We start from the raw sequence: 17,935 nt of genomic DNA on the forward strand, positions 1-17,935 counted from the left end.
AACTAACTAACTAACTAACTAACTAACTAACTAACTAACTAACTAACTAACTAACTAACTAACTAACTAACTCTAACTAACTAACTAACTAACTAACTAACTAACTAACTAACTAACTAACTACTAACTAACTAACTAACTAACTACTACTAACTAACTAGGTAGGTAGGTAGGTAAGGTAGGTAGGTTGATAGGAGGATGTATACTACATCAAATCCGAAGAAATACACCTAGGCCACTATCGGGCCTGTTGTGCGCTCCAATTCAAGAAAAAAAAAAAAAAAAAAAAAAAAAAAAAAAAAATTGTTCACTGAATGTATTATTTTCCATGTTCAGAAACTCAGTTTCCTGGACGTAATTCCTAAGAATCTTCCAATCGGTGTTGGTTAAGAATGTTATTTCTGGAATAACATCACTTCCAAGATACTTGGATCTAACTTCGACGAATGCCTGACAATGGCAAAGAAAGTGCTCCAGAGTTTCACTGTCCTCTCCACATGCTCTACATTCGTCTGAATTCGCACGTCCAATTTTGTATAGATGTGCTCGTAATCCTGTGTGTCCACTGAGAATACGTACCATCATACTAACCTCAGACTTGCTCATTTTGAGAAGATTTCTCGTCTTGCTCTCATCAGGGTCACCCCATAGAATCTTTGTGGTTCTACCCACCGTTTCATTATTCCAAGAGGCCTTATGGGATTCTCTCATCCATATTTTTAATTCAGCTTTTGTTGCGTCGAATGGTTTTGCGTTTGTCAGGTTAACTACATCGAGCTCCCTTCCCTTTAAAGCTATTACATTCGCCCTTTCGTTGCCGGCTACTCCCGAGTGGCCTGGTACCCATATGATGTGAACCTTACCTCTGGGAGAGTATTCAGTTAAAGCTTTCTTACAATCCAATACGGTCTTAGATTTAATTCTATCACCTGATATCGCACAAATTGCCTTCTGGCTGTCGGTAAATATATTAAGCCCTGTGGGCGCCATATTTATTCTAATCCAATTTACACATTCCGTTATTGCTCGTACTTCTGCCTGGAAGCTTGTGTTATGATTAGGTAAACGGTGGTATATTTCTGTTTCTGGGTCTTCAATATAGAACCCCAGACCCACTTTGTCCCCTAATTTAGAGCCATCCGTGTAGCAACGGATTCCTACTGGTATTTGCTCTAATGTTCCGCTTGACCAAGACATTCTATCTGGGATTAGCGTTTCAAAGTTTCCGACATATTCAGTGTCTGGTATGCGATCAGGCACGTCCGATGAATGTGTATAACCTTATATTCACCAAGTTTATTACGATACTCATCCCAGTATACTGCGGTCTTTTTACGCCGTGCCCGGTTAAATAGTTTGCGAAGAGTCTTCCCAAGGTTCCGGATCTCCCCAGTTACCCAGGGTTTTTCCTGGGCAGATCTCCGCTCTCGCAGAGGGCAGCTGTCCTCGAACGATTCAACCAGGGCACTTGTGAACGTTTCCACTTTGGCATCTATATCCTCTTTATTTCGACATTGAAAAGTGTCCTGACCTAAACGGTTCTTTAGTAAGGCCCCGAACATTGTCCAATTAGTTTTAGACTTATTCCGAAACTTTATCGGCTTTGGTGGTGGCCTTAGTATTTTGAATCTTATGTACCGATGATCAGAAAAGGAGTGCTCGTCCGAAACTCTCCAATCCTGAATTTCGTTTATAAGCTCTTCTGAACATATAGTTATATCTAATACTTCTTCTCTGATTCTATTGACGAAGGTAGCTTTATTACCTAAGTTCAATGTTATCAAGTCTTTAGTATTAAAGAAATCCATGAGGGCTTGTCCCCTGCGATTGGTGTTTGTACTACCCCAAGCTACATGATGCGAGTTGGCATCACAACCTATTACAATTTTCTTATTTTTCCTTTGTGCCTCTTCAACCAGTTTCATCAGATCCGACGTTGGTGGTAGGGTCGGAGAATCGAAAGGCAGGTAAATAGATGCAAGGTATATGTTGCCTCGACCTTGCTTCAGCACCGTTGCATCCGATGTTGATAATCCTGTTGAGAGGAGAAAACATAAGTTCTTGTGACATAAGATACATGTTCTCGGGCGAGATCCTGTATCAGCGTAGAAAAGTTGGAAATTTACGTGATTTAATCCAGAAACCTTGTTGCGAATCGTCCAAGGTTCCTGGATTAAAGCTATATGTATTTTACCTGTGTTGATTTTAGCCATCAGAGCGTTGGTAGCTGTCTCGCTCCGATGGAGGTTTATTTGGATAACCTCAATCATGGTCATCCATTAAACTGTCTTCCAGCGAGTTGGTGGTCACCTCCTCGCTCTTTGGATTTGACTCCTCCGGATAGCCTGAAGTGGCTATTAATGCAGTGAGTACTGTTGATGGCACTGCGGTGTCCTTATCAGGCATAGGAATAGCAGTATTTTTAATAGACACATTCCCAATTCTGGAGAGCATTGCTGTTCTGTCTTCTGGCGGGTGAGTGATTTCCTCCTCGCTTTTAGGATTTGACTCCTCAACATTGCTAGTACTTGCTAATGATGCTTTGGGTACTGTCTTAGGTGTTTTAGTGTCCTTGTCGGGGCCGGTTTTGACAGCCCTTTCAATCGGCGCCTTCCCAATTTTGGAAAGGGCAACTACACTTTCTTCTGGCGAGTTAATGGTAAATTCCTCGATTTTAGGATTTGACTCCTCAACGTTATCAGTAGTGGATACTGTGGTCTTAGGTTTTTTAGTGTCCTTTTCGAGGCTAACTAACTAACTAACTAACTAATTAACTAACTAACTAACTAACTAACTAACTAACTAACTAACTAACTAACTAACTAACTAACTAATAACTAACTAACTAACTAACTAACTAACTAACTAACTAACTAACTAACTATCTAACTAACTAACTAACTTACTTACTTACTTACTAACTAACTAACTAACTAACTACCTAACTAACTAACTAACTAACTAACTAACTAACTAGCTAACTGAGCTAACTAACTTCTCTGTTGACTTATGACATAACAATTTCAATTAAAATATTTAGAACTTAAGAGTCTCTTAAGTTTACCACTTAATAAACTATTAAATTATTACCAAACCCTTAACTTTAATGCATAGTCTAGCCCCCTCCCACTACATATACCAATTTAGTAATACTTCATTTCTCTCTAATTAACTTCAGCAACAACTTAATTTTTCCTATAAAACAATTTCTAAAGAACCCATCAAAATTTTAATCCTTCATTTATGCAGGGGGCTTTAAAAAAAATAATTTTTATTTTACGACTTGACAATTATAATTCATTTACAACAATTAAAATAAACAAAAAAATAAATGGAAAAAAAAGTAATAAAATCACAAGACTAAAACAAAAATCTACCCACACATAAATTCCTTTCAAGGGAATACAATTTGTATAGACTTTACAGTTTAAAATAAAAATTTAACATCTTCAAAGTTCGTTTAATAAACATTTTTGTAGTCAATTAAAAGTAAATAAATTATTATTTTTAATACTCTTTAATTAAAACAATGGTTTCAGTATTCAGCCAGCTACACAGTACTTTGTAATGATGAGGAATCAAAGAGTAATCTCGTAGGACTATGTTTATGTCCATGTCGAAGACTAAAAACTATAGATTTTTTCGTAAAATGTCTGTGTGATTCTCTAGAGGAGAGTATAAAGACTGTGTCTGTTTAATTTGTTAAAAAAACATAAACAAAAAGAAGGAATTAAAAAATTTTCTTTTAACATACGAAAAAAGTAATAATTTTTAAATGCACAATCATAAATTACAAACAATAAGTAGATGGATGAATCAAAAATTAAAGGAGGGTCGAGTGACTATGTTTACTTAGTTTTATCATATCAACATCAAATAAAGAACGGACTGGTAGTCTTAAGTTAATAGACCTTTAAGCAGAACATATCTGAATACTTGTACATTATTAACTAAATGAGAATTATATTGAAATTGACAATTTTTAAACTGTTCATCGTATTTATTAAAATAATATAAATAATTAAAAACCTTATTAAATTTAAAATCAAAATAATGTACCTATATATTTAATTATATATACATCATTTCTTATATTTTGCTAATTAATCCCAAATGTATATAAATAACAAAATTTGTCAGTTTTTTTTTTTTTTAATTTTATTTTTGAAATACAAATCACCCACAAACAATTAAATAAAAATTAAACAAAAAAAGACTTAAGCCATTTTAATTAAAACAAGTTGACACAATAAATAAAAACCATAAAAAATATATCAAGCAAATTAAAAAAAAAACAAATATATGTAAACGAACATAACATCAACAAGGTCATAGCGACTCATAAGATAGGCTACAGCTGTTAAAGGAGAAAAATAATTCGAAACATAAACATTTTAGATAAAATTAATCAGAATTTTCTTTTAATGGAAAAAAGTTGGAGCTCATGAGTTTAACAACTTGATATAACCAATAGAAAGGCACTCTTTTTTATACCCTTCACCTTCGTGAGAAGGGTATATATAAGTGTGTCATTCCGTTTGTAATTTCCACAATATAATTTTCCGACCCTATAAAGTATATATATTCTGGATCCTTATAGATAGCGGAGTCGATTAAGCCATGTCTGTCTGTCTGTTGAAATCAATTTTCTGAAGACCCCAGATATCTTCGGCATCCAAATCTTCAATTATTCTGTCAGACATGCTTTCGAGAAGTTTCCTATTGAAAATCAGCAAAATCGGTCCATAAATAACTGAGATATGGGCAAAAATCTGAGACTACCTCTGAAAATTTATTTGTTATTGTTATTTTTACTTACTTTGATGCAGATATAAAATGTAAAATTATAATAAAATACAAAAATTAATTGAAATTTTATAAAATTAAACTCTAAAAATAAGTATAAACTGATTTTTTTAAACATACTTGGTGAAGGGTATATAAGATTCGGCACAGCCGAATATAGAAATCTGACTTGTTGATATTCTGTTCTCTTTTTTCCTTTCCATCCTTCGAAGAATTTCCAAATCCTGCCTAAAGTAATTTGTGTTGATCAGCTTGGAAGATACATGGAAAAATCCTCTTCTCAGGTCTTGTTCAAATTCAACACTTTCATAACAAAGTCATAATCCGAATGTAAATTGGACTGGCTGGACTATGACTAGACTATGACTAGAATGTGGCTAGACTATGACTAGACTATGACTAGACTATGACTAGACTATGACTAGACTATGACTAGACTATGACTAGACTATGACTAGACTATGACTAGACTAATGACTAGACTATGACTAGACTATGACTAGACTATGACTAGACTATGACTAGACTATGACTAGACTATGACTAGACTATGACTAGACTATGACTAGACTATGACTAGACTATGACTAGACTATGACTAGACTATGACTAGACTATGACTAGACTATGACTAGACTATGACTAGACTATGACTAGACTATGACTAGACTATGACTAGACTATGACTAGACTATGACTAGACTATGACTAGACTATGACTAGACTATGACTAGACTATGACTAGACTATGACTAGACTATGACTAGACTATGACTAGACTATGACTAGACTATGACTAGACTATGACTAGACTATGACTAGACTATGACTAGACTATGACTAGACTATGACTAGACTATGACTAGACTATGACTAGACTATGACTAGACTATGACTAGACTATGACTAGACTATGACTAGACTATGACTAGACTATGACTAGACTATGACTAGACTATGACTAGACTATGACTAGACTATGAATACACTATGACTAGACTATGACTAGACTATGACTAGACTATGACTAGACTATGACTAGACTATGACTAGACTATGACTAGACTATGACTAGACTATGACTAGACTATGACTAGACTATGACTAGACTATGAATACACTATGACTAGACTATGACTAGACTATGACTACACTATGACTACACTATGAATACACTATGACTACTCTATGACTACACTATGACTACACTATGACTACTCTATGACTACTCTATGACTACACTATGACTAGACTATAACTACACTATGACTACACTATGACTAGACTATGATTAGACTATGACTAGACTATAACTACACTATGAGTGCACTATGACTACACTATGACTACTCTATGACTACACTATGACTACTCTAATACTAGACTCTGACTACACTATGACTACTCTATGACTAGACTATGACTAGACTATAACTACACTATGACTACACTATGACTACACTATGACTACACTATGACTAAACTAAGAGTACACTGTGACTAGACTATCACTACAATTTGGTAAGAATAAAGCCCTAAAAATGTTGCTACTCTCTTTGCATTTAAGATCTTCTCTGATATGATAACAACCTGTATAATGCAAATGAACCCGTAAACGCATCATGTTGCCACTCAAAACGAGCTCCAGCAAGACTTGTCAACTATAATATACAGAGCAGATGATAAACGTTCTGAAATTGTGTCTTATTAGAGATACACAGTAACCGCTCTTAACAGACGAAACTAAATCCCGATCACGTTAGGAAATCGAAAACCCCTCTTGATATAGAAAATTAACACAGTTAGGAGGTTAAGGAAGGCATTATTCCATTAAAATTCATACATAGTTTAAATTAAGATATTGACTTAATTTTGGCAATTTATTGTCAAATTAATGAAACCTTTAATCAAAGCAATTACCACATCTCATTATCTATAATAGTCCATGTAGGGTGTATTTTTTAAATTAACGATAAAAATGTCTATTTGTTGGACATCTATTATATTACAAACCAAAATCTCAATTAAAGAACATTTATAGACATATATGTAAATCGAGTTTTTTCGGTTTCAATTTTATTTTATATATTTAAATCTACGTAAACGTAAATAAATTAAAAATTCAAATGTCCATAGATAATGAAACGAGTTGGCTAAAATACACAACAGAATAAAACCTCCCAGAACACAAATTTATGGAATAAAATAAAAAGCCGGTAAAATTGGAAACAATTTCAAACATTTACTGTGCAAAATCAACAAACACACAAATATTACCAATAAATAGTTTAGTATAAATAATATTTTTTTTAGAAAATATATTTATATTACAGCAACAAATAGTTTAGTAAACAAACAACAACAAAAAAAAAAGATGATAAGAGAAAATAAAGCCAATCGAATTATAAAAACAAAACAGAAAACTAAAAATATGCTAATCAAAAACAATTATTTAAATTCTTTTTTTTTTTACAAAACTAGCAAGAGAGTAAAACAAAACTATTTAACTAAAAAATTTTAAACTCTAGATAGTCGTTATGAAAAGAATTTTTAAAAAATACAGAAGTATCAAATTTTTTATTTACATTTGAATATTTTGTTTTATTTTAGATTCCACATCAATTGAATTGATTTTGTGATTAATGACTTATATATAGACAATGATGGAAGGTAAAATAGTAGTTTTTGTAAATACCAGAAACATATTAGTAGTTGTAGTAGTTTAGTAGGATAACCTAGTTTATTTACGAGGTGCTTTGTAGAAAATAAGATAAATAGGTCAATGACCAATTGAATAAAACTAAATTGTTACATAAATTACTATAAAAACGAACTGTTAATTTAACAATATTTGTGTTTACTTTTCTATATCATACCTATTATTATGCTCTCGACTGTTAAATACTTTTTACCAAAAGCCGTTTTGCAAAAGCTTTAAAAATGCCACAACAACAAAATGAATCCAACAAGTGGTCTTATTCAATTTATTTTCTCTACACAATTAATTGAATAATTTCATTTTAAATGTTTAATTAAATTATTCAAAATTTTTTTTCGCACAAATTTACTATGACATGTTAAAGCAAGCATGAATGAACTACGGATATCCACACTTTGATATGAATGATGCGTATTAATGTTTAAAAGGACCTTAAGTGTGAAGGACATAATACAAATGTAGTTTAAAAAAATGTCCAATAACACCTTTTGTTTAATCTTATATGAAATGAAATTGAAGTTTATATAAAATGTATGTTATTCTGTTTGTAACATCTAGAGGTACTATTTTTGTGTGACCCTGAAAAGTACTCACACTCACATACATACATGGGAATTTTTAAACAGTGTGTACATTTTAAATTTTCACAATATTCATTGGTAAATAACATGCCTTTTATTTATGAAACTAGTTGGCTTTCAACAAATTTTGATAGTTCCAGAAGCCAACAAGAGATTTTAGAACTGCAAGTTCTACCCTTCGAGACAATTCAGTTACAATTGGTAGAATCTGTTACACAAAATACTGATTATAACATTACATTTGCAGCCAATTAACATCGGCAAGATAGCTGATAACACGATTACGTAACTAAAGTGAAAAAAAAATCTATAAGCTGTGTGGCAGATTCCCGGACAGCTTTACGTGTCCGCCTTCCTTGACGGCCTAAGCTCACGGTAGATTTTTTCAACGACAGTTTGAGCTAGATTGCTTTTTGTCTTGCTTACTATGATCCACTTACAAGCACTTTGCTTAAGTACTTGAGCTATCTAATACCTGACTGTTACAGTTCCGTTGTGGTCCCATTTTTGACAACCATATTACTAGGAAAATCTTTGTTGTTTCGTCAACACAACGAAGAGAAGTCTTTAGTAAACCGATGCACGATCTCTATCAATTAGCCAAGACATCGTTTCCTACAAGATAAGTTGGTAGGAACAGCTTAAACATACTCTAACATAGCAGGCAACTTTATCATTACAAGATCAGGATTTCATGTCCATCCATCACCATTCAACCCCTCACAAAATTCTTTCATCCTACATATTCAAGAGAAAACTCTTCCAACATATTTATTCATTCCACTCAACCTGTGCAACCATTTCCTGTGGCATCAACAAAATTTTGTCCCCAGCCACTCCTATGTGATTAGGCAACAGCACCGAAGAGTTCGCCCCGAGGGAAACACTCAATTAACCGGTACAAGACGAAGTCCGAAAGAAAATGCTATGGGCCAATGGTTCCCAAGATACTAGACAGATTAGTTCTCTCAGGTCAGACCACGAATCAAATGACTCCACCTGGTAATAGTCTCAGGCGACCATATGTACTAGAAGCACCTTCCTGGACAACAATAACACCAAGGTGAGGGCAGTTTACCGAAGTATATATCTTCATTTTAGTACATAAAAACTCCCGTAACGTTCTTCTTTAGCCGCAATTTCTTTTCCAGCGGCCGCACACTTTCAATCACATTCTTCTCTGTAAACACCGTACGATGAACGGTATCATAAGTAATCACTGAAAAGTTAGGAGAAACAAAAGGAGAATGGGTGCACGTCCAAAGTTAGTTTCATGGTAAATATCCTAACTGGACACATAGGACTATGGGAACAACATATTGTGGGGATATATTCATAATATAATTATGGTATCAACCTAACCTAACCTATTCGTGTACATCACTTGTAAAGTGACTGGATCTTTATGTACATTGTGAGATCGATTACAGATTACTCAATACTATAATGAGAAACTCATCGGACTTACGATCCTAACTCACTTTGAAAACAAATTGTAGCATTTCGAGCGATTTCAGTTCACAATCATTGTGGGTGAATAATACATATGTATATGATAAAGTCATTCCTTAATTATGCCTTGTAAGCATCAACAGTTGCGGAATATACACGAATAGTCCCCCGAAAGGCTAGATGGTAGTGTGCTATTCTGTCTGTGGGTTCGATTCCCAGAGAGATTCTGGACTTTTTTACTACAATAAATAATATTCCTAAAGAGACTAAGGACTGGCGCAAAAACTAGTGCTGCAATCTTGGGTATAGAAACCCTATACATATATACATACATATGTATGTATATAGTGTTAACACTTTATATAAAGCAGGTCAATGATATAATGATCGTGTTCTAGAAGGTGATCAAATCATAGTTTTTAAGCATTCTGTGTGTCAAATACCAAAGCTAAACCCTTTTGTTTCAAATAGGGATTATACAACTTTATTATCCTTAACCAATTTCACTAAATTCTTTTTCCTTTTTAACCACATAATTACATTAGGACTATTACGTTTACACTAGCCACAAAATTTTCTGCTGGTATAATTCTTATTGGAAAATGATAAAATTTTTTTAAGAAACAAAGATTTTTTGAAGCCCTACTGGTATAATTTTTAATTCAAATAAGAATTTAAAAACAAAATTAACCAATAACCTTAAATAGCTGTTTTAGAGTTTAAGATAAAAAAATATATTAACAAAATGTATGAAAAACTTTCCACTAAAATTAAAAATTAATTTCTTTTTGCCTCTCACTGTAAACATAAATAAAATTACCTCAGATATGTAGCTGCAGTTTTAAAACAAAATTGTTTGGCTTAATACCTTTGATTAAACTGATGCACAAAATATGTATTACAAATAAATTTATTTTTTTTTTAAATTTTTAAACACTTATTTGTTATGACGAGGACAAAAACTTATTTTTTTTTTAGTTGTATATATTTATTTTATATAAATTTTAGCTTTTTTATTTTTTACACTGGTAATATATTGTTTTGGCAACAATTGGTGCACAACAATTATCAAGAAAAAATGGCCAAAAACAATATAATTTTTTTCTTTCTTACTTTTATATGGTTGGATTTTTATAGCCTTTGGACTGTTGAAGTTTTGTATGAAAATTCATATAAAATTTATATTTTCACAAATATTTATTTTTTTATATATTTTTATTTTTTGCTGAAAATAACAACAAATAAAATTTCACTAGATTTTCTTAGCACAAAAAATAATTAAAAATGCGCCTTTTTCGAAAAAAATACAAATAAAAATAATAACAAAAAATGAACTTTTCATTCATTAATATAAACTACAACAAAATATTTTTTATATATTATTTTAAATATTAACAACATAAAAACACGGTGTATTTCAAAAATACGTATGTTGGGGATACAATAACAGAAAAAAAAACAAGAAACACAGAACAACAACAGAAACTATAGAGAGTTGAATGACAAAAAACGCACGTTTTATTGTTAAGATACGAAAAAAATTGTATATTCACGCCTGCACAATGTATGCTTCTGTGAACGCCAAACGACAGACTGAAGCAGGCTTTTTACTTTTAGAACGATGATACCCTCCAAACAAACACCAACACACACACACACAGCCACACAAACACACTCACTCAAACACAGCAGAACAACAATAAAAAATACACAGCCAACCAAGCTGGCATTCAGACACACAGATACACAACAACAACAATACAGCAACACAAAATCCAACTGAGAAGGAGGCCGACACACAGATACATACAATCACACAAACTCACTTTTAGATAGATGAAGGCAAAGTCAAATCAAACTACATATACGAAGCAAAAGTTGTTGACTACTGCTGCTGCTACTGAGCAGTAGAGCAGTAGCAACCGCAGCAGCCACAGCAACTAACAAGGCAGAGGCATGGCACAACAAAAGAAAAGAAAATGCAAATGCCAACGAGAAAGCAAATGATCCAGAAAAAATCAACAAACATATTTACATTACAACAAATATTAAGTAGTAAAAGTTACAACAGCGAACAACAACAAGAAAAACTTAATCAAATGTAGAGGCAATTGTAAAAAAACACAAGCAAAAAATCAAAAGTTAAGAGAACCAAAACAGAGCAACTTGTCGTACGTTAGCGCCAACGTTCTGCACTTGGGAGAGAAGGCTTTTCTGTGAGACAGAAAAAAAAAACAATAACAAAAGAATATAAACAAATACAAGACAATATAAGAAAACCCGGCATTTTTTATTTGCTTAAATAAAAGCGAAATTGTTAATAAAATAAAAATTAAATACATACATATTAAGTCTATTTATTGTCTACTCGTAATACTATACTAGCAGCATGTATGTATGTTGCACCATTGCAACAGCAGCATCATCATAATTATTATCACTGTCATTGTTATCTTTAACATTTGCCTACTTCTGGTGTCGGCATCATGTGTTATGCTGCACAGTGGGATGGAATCAAACTTCATGTTGTTAAAATGAAACGCTAAAAAGTTTTGACTTTCACAAAATGTAACTAGCAGTTCCCGCCCGGGATATAATACCTGAACTTCTTCATCTTGATAAGATTGCAACCCCGGAATGGAAGATGTTCCTTTACTATGCCTGCACTATAAACTGGTCGAGAATTCCTTGGAATAATTTGACTTGAGATCAAACCAAAGAACATATATTATCGGATATCAATGGAACTGGTGGAACAGTTATGAGTTTGTTCTAACTTTGCCTTCTGTCGGATATTTGAGATATTGGAGAGGCCCCTTCTGTATGCGCGAGTTTGGACACAAATTGCGGAAAGAGAATTTTGATTTCTGGACTGATACACTGAGAAATCAATATTTCGGAATAACCCTCATAGAAGTGACAGTGGAACTAATGTTGGGAATGAGTTGATGTCAAATAAATGAGATACATGATGATTGATTCATCTTGAATGTATTAGAGAAGTGTGTAAAGTTAAATGGTGATTGATTTACGGTATCTTATAAGCAAGTGACACCATCCAATTTCCCTTCCACGTCAAGGAGTGTTCAAGGATTGCTCTGTTCATATCAAAATTACCAAAGTATATTCTCACTCATTTGCTATCAACTCATTCACAACATTTAGCTCTACAGTCTCTTCACTGAGGTGTATGCGTTGTCTTCTTCGGCAACAGTACTGATCTCACCTCATCAATATCCGGTTTATTTGTGTGCCTTATAATTGGCAATTTTTGAACATGATTCCAACGGTCTATGTACAAGCTCGATTACTTGAGTTATCTAATATCTGACCATTGCTCCCCTATTGCTTAACTTCAGAAATGCAAAAAACATCACTTCTGTTTACAACCACGCCTCTGTTCATTCATTAGACACATAATCGGTAGATCTAAGTACGAATCCATTAAATAAGACAAAGACAAGAAAGAGGCATATACAGACCTCGTCACTGTGTTCATACCAGACTTACCACAGTTTGTTCACTGTGCCACTAAAGAGGTTTGCCAAATACGAAAGAAGAGCTATGTTTTCATTTGACAAGAGTGATTTCATCGACAGCACTGGAATATCTAATATCGTGGGTGTTTAACTTAAAAATGTTGGATTCGCAAAACATATTCATACATGCGAAATTTTGAAGTGTAGTCGAACATACTTTGAAAATGTCGAATTTTGAGACAAGAAAACGTCATATGTGGGAAATTTTGCTTCACTTTTTAATATGAAAAATTGCCGCTAAAGCACAACCATCTCTAACCGAAGCTACGGTAAATCAATCGGTTTCGAGAGATGGTTTTTACTTTTAAGATGTGGTTATTTTGACACGTAAGTCATAAATTGCCCGATTATTATCACATTCAACAAGATCTTGCAAAATCATTGAAAGCTGTTCAAGCAATAACATAAAAATATTTGCGAACAGTGATTTTGCGCCGATTCGTTATTTTCTTTGTAACATCAATACAACGTAAAAGAACGTATGTGAAGTTTCAGTCAACTAGCCAAAACGACACCAAAGTCAAATATTCCAATAGCTAAGGAAATACTCTATATATGGGAATAAATGGGTTTCTATATGTTACTTACTAGTTGTTAAAATCTCTCATTACAGGGAAACTGTACTGGATGCAAATTCGATTCTAGCATTTGCCGAAAATATGCCGCCAGATATGAAAGCCTAATATTTCACTTTGACAACCCTCTGCCTCATGTTACAATACCTGTTAAAAACTTTGTATAAGGTACTTGTTGGAAAGTTTTACCTCATCAGCCTTATAGACCAGATTTTGACCCATCCGACTACTTTTTCACAAAAGCCATTCAAATTGAGAGCTATACAAACAGCAACATGTGCGAGCAATACGATTTGATGCCAAGAGACTTTAAATGACAACTTTGCATGTTCGGAACCTGTAGCGTTAAAGATCGTATCTGAAATATCTTCCTTAGAGGTTTTGCCTCGTTCGACCAATATTTGTTTTAATCGAAGCAGAATGTTTCCTCCGGGATACGCTTCACTTCAAAAAAGAGTTTGTGAAATTGGCTTGATTCGTACTTAGTCTCAAAAGATTAGACAACGTTTTGGCGCTGGTTCCAAGGGTCAACAATTTGAATAAATTGATATTGTAAAAATGTTGATTTGTCATTGCACTGTGACAAGTCAACAGAAAAGCATCCTGGACGCAATTGTTAAGTTTTCAAAATTAGATTCTGTACTGGAACTTCAAAAACTAGAACTGTACTTTTCTCACATAACCAATCACGGCATATGATATGTTTTAAGAGATCATAGCACTGAAATAAGAGTTCACATACAAAGGGGAGTTTTTGTTGTAAGCCTCCAAACTAAATATATCCCACTGAGTCAAGAAATCATTCTAGTTGATTACGGAAGCGTTGCACAAAGTCCCCTCCTACAAAGTTCCACAATTTGGAAATAGAAAATTATTGCTTGTGCAATACAAGTTGCTCGAAGATTTAAACCCGCAAAGGAAAAATCATATGCAGTCGAATCCTTTCCTTACATGCAGAGATATACATATCTAAATGCCTAATTGGAATCCGCCTTTTACATAATATTCCACTTTTTCCTTAAAAGTCTGTTAAGAATTGAATTTTTGCTAGTTTTTATGTTTGATATATTTCATGCCACGCCTATTATACCTATAAGAAACATTTCTCAGATTTAGAAACCCCATAAAAAATATTTGTACGACTAGACAAAACCCAAATGACTATTTGGATAAAAATTTGTTATAAAAGACTTGTATGGAGTACATTCGTTAACACATATCCATTAAAGCTTAAAACATACATAGTATATGAATTTTTCTATATGTCTAGTATGAATAGTGACAAACAAAATTATACAACAACTTGTTTCAACTTCCAATACTATTTGCAGTTTTAGTCACAGTTATAAAGCAATATTTCTCCTATAGGCATTTAACATTAAGGTGGTAACAATAAACATTTTCTGCAATCCATATTAAACTATAATTATTTTTTTTTTGCTAACAATTTATGTAAATATTGCAATAAAATCAAACCTGGAAATCGTAATTTCTTATTAAACTGATGATAGGTTAACGATTTTAATGTACCGCCACTACCCTAATTAAAATATCTACAACATAGTCTACATATATACTTTATACACAAGAAGTACTCCTCTTGCGCACAGTAGACGACATCAGTCGTCGTGTTAAACCAACATGCTGACAAACTACTTTACAAGAAAATATGACTTTTTTATAGAAATTATTATTTTTCGTTTTTTGTTTTTAACACAATGCTTGCGCCTACAACAACTTTATGAGTTGTAAGATGTCTACAACTGATGTTCGCTTGTTCCTTCGTTATACTCATTCATATATAAATGCATTTTGTAGTTGCTGTTGTTAGTGTTTCTTTAATAAATGTTTTGTTGGATTGAACATGGATACTGTAAAGAAAGGAACTTAACCAAACAGTAGCTGTTTGTGGGCAGTAAAAGTGTTATAATGTTTTGTAGGGTTCTATAAATCGACTTTCGAATAATCGAAAAATCGACTTTTTGTCGAAAAAAGTCGAAAAGTCGAAGTCGACTATTTTGTTCCAAAAAAGTCGATAACTCGACTATCGTCTATGAAAAAAGTCGACTTTGTAAATAAAAGTCGAAAAGTCAAAAAAATCGGAAAGTCGAAAAAAGTCGAAAAAAGTCGATAAGTCGAAAAGAGTCGAATATTTTAAAAAAGTGGAAAAGAGGTCAAAAACTCTAAAATAGTCGGAAAAACTCGAAAAAAGTAAAAAATAGTCGAAAATAGTCGAAAAAAAGTCGAAATAAATCGAAGTAGTCAAAAAGTCGTAAAAAATCAAAAAGTCGAAAAGTCGGAAAAAGTCGAAAAGTCGGAAAAAGTCGAAAAAAGTCGATAAAAGTCGAAAAGTCGAAAAAAGTCGAAAAGTCGAAAAAAGTCGAAAAAAGTCGGAAAAAGTCGAAAAAAGTCGAAAAGTCGGAAAAAGTCGAAAAAAGTCGAAAAGTCGGAAAAAGTCGAAAAGTCGACCATTTATAAAATACTAAAAGTCGAAAAGTCTAAAAGTCGACTTTTAAATAAATGAAAAAGGTCGAAAAGTCGACTTTTAACTAAATGAAAAAGGTCGAAAAGTCGACTTTTAACTAAATGCAAAAAGTCGAAAAGTCGACTTTTCGTTTCAACTATAAAACCCTAATGTTTTGTTACGTTCGATATGTACAGATAATTGTAGATAATAATAATTGTAGATGAACAAAATTGTAGGTGCGTTTTTAAATGTAGTGATGGAAATTGGAAACCTTTTTAATGAACCTAAGTGGAGTACTTTCAGTTGGTAATACTTGTACTTTTATTATTGATCCTTAAGCTATGATTAAGTCTGCAGCCGATTTTATTTTTGGTGGGAAATATGAGTGACTGCACATTTTCACTATTTTCACAATATTCCGTTATTTAAAGATATGCCGCGATTTTTTGAGGGATCATAGATTTTCACTATTTTCTCAATTAGAGAAATAAGAGCAGATTTTGGATTTTTAACAACGATAGTTTACAATCATTCCTTTATTGTTAAATATTAGGGATTAAAGACCAATAGTATCAAAGGCCCCTAGAATTTTGAAGACAAATCAACATTTCACAAAGCCTCTGTTGGTCTCAGATCTTTAAAATGTGAGTGTTAATGTTGAGGTGAAACTGAGAATTTTTAAGAATCTAATCTGTTCTTAGGAATATCGACTTGTATAGTTGTGTCGTGGTTTTGTCCATCCTTTCTTTGTGTATCAGAATGAATATTTTCCATTTTAAAGGAAAAGACACGTTGTCAGGGAATATGACTTTAGCGACTTCAGTCGTGATGTGTCCGAGACTGAAATTTGCAAACAAAATCTTATTGCATTCATGGTCAGATATAATGATGTCTGAAAACTGAATACTTTACAATCGAATAAGGCAGAGAATAGGTTCTGAACCACTCATTGTCTGTTTGGACCGAACTCAAGTAGCAGCAGTTCTTGAAATATTTTATGTTATTATTCTTATTGGTCAAGAGGTTCCACCAAGTATTGCTGGATTAAAAATTTGAGTTTTTAATTCCCGACTTACCAGAAATACTATCTAGTGCCTCGAGAATTTTGTCTTTAACTGGAACATCTTAAGACAAATAATATTGATTGATTGATTGATTGATTTATGTCTCTGCTAGTTACTTATGCTGATTGATGCCTGGAAACCGAAGATGCCAGCTTAACTTCGGTTTCGAAGATCGTTTTGACGGAATTTTTGTCTTAACAGTATGGCTTCTGGAAAATGCTCATACTTAGGTTAGTAAACAATGTAAAATAAAAGCTGGTATTCAGAGCTAATGACTGTGGAAATATCACTATGTACGCAAATCATATGGATTCAGCTTCATATTGAACACTGAGAAATATACTTGTGTTCGAAGCTTCACTAATTACTGGATAACTTCTCGGTGGTGTATAAAAGTCATGAAAGGTAACTTGATTAAACTAAAAACAGTGTTGGTTTTCAGATGATGCGCTAAATGCTATAAATGCAAATAAAACTAAATAGAAATAATGATTTGAGAGTAAAAATCTTCATTTGCTCATACATTTTTCAACAAAATAAGTTTGAGTCGCATTTTCGGCCACTCAATACTTATTTAGTTAAGTTTAGTTTATGTGTAAGTAATTACAAAGACAGATAAGTAATAGCACTTTACGCATAGTTGCTGCTGCCATTTATTCCCATCATCTAACATGTTGTTCTAATTAATCCGATTTCTCATTAATGACTTCTGTAAGTCCTTATGATCAACGT

General features: G+C 33.0%; 1 protein-coding gene across 1 annotated transcript in view; it reads right to left on the minus strand.

Moving 5' to 3' along the window:
* LOC119600907 (collagen alpha-1(XVIII) chain-like) overlaps positions 1-11,142 on the minus strand; it is a gene marked incomplete at its 3' end in the record, with an annotated part of 366,468 nt that extends 355,326 nt beyond the window's left edge. The window contains exons 1-2 of the mRNA XM_037951492.1: positions 11,074-11,142; positions 10,379-10,783 (exon numbers count right to left, since the gene is read on the minus strand). The remainder of the gene's footprint in view (positions 1-10,378; positions 10,784-11,073) is intronic.
* Positions 11,143-17,935: the final 6,793 nt, after the last annotated feature.

Source organism: Lucilia sericata, unplaced genomic scaffold, assembly GCF_015586225.1.
Source record: "Lucilia sericata isolate MDLA Ls3-8-SP2 unplaced genomic scaffold, ASM1558622v1 Contig000127F_arrow, whole genome shotgun sequence".
Lineage (NCBI taxonomy): Eukaryota > Metazoa > Arthropoda > Insecta > Diptera > Calliphoridae > Lucilia > Lucilia sericata.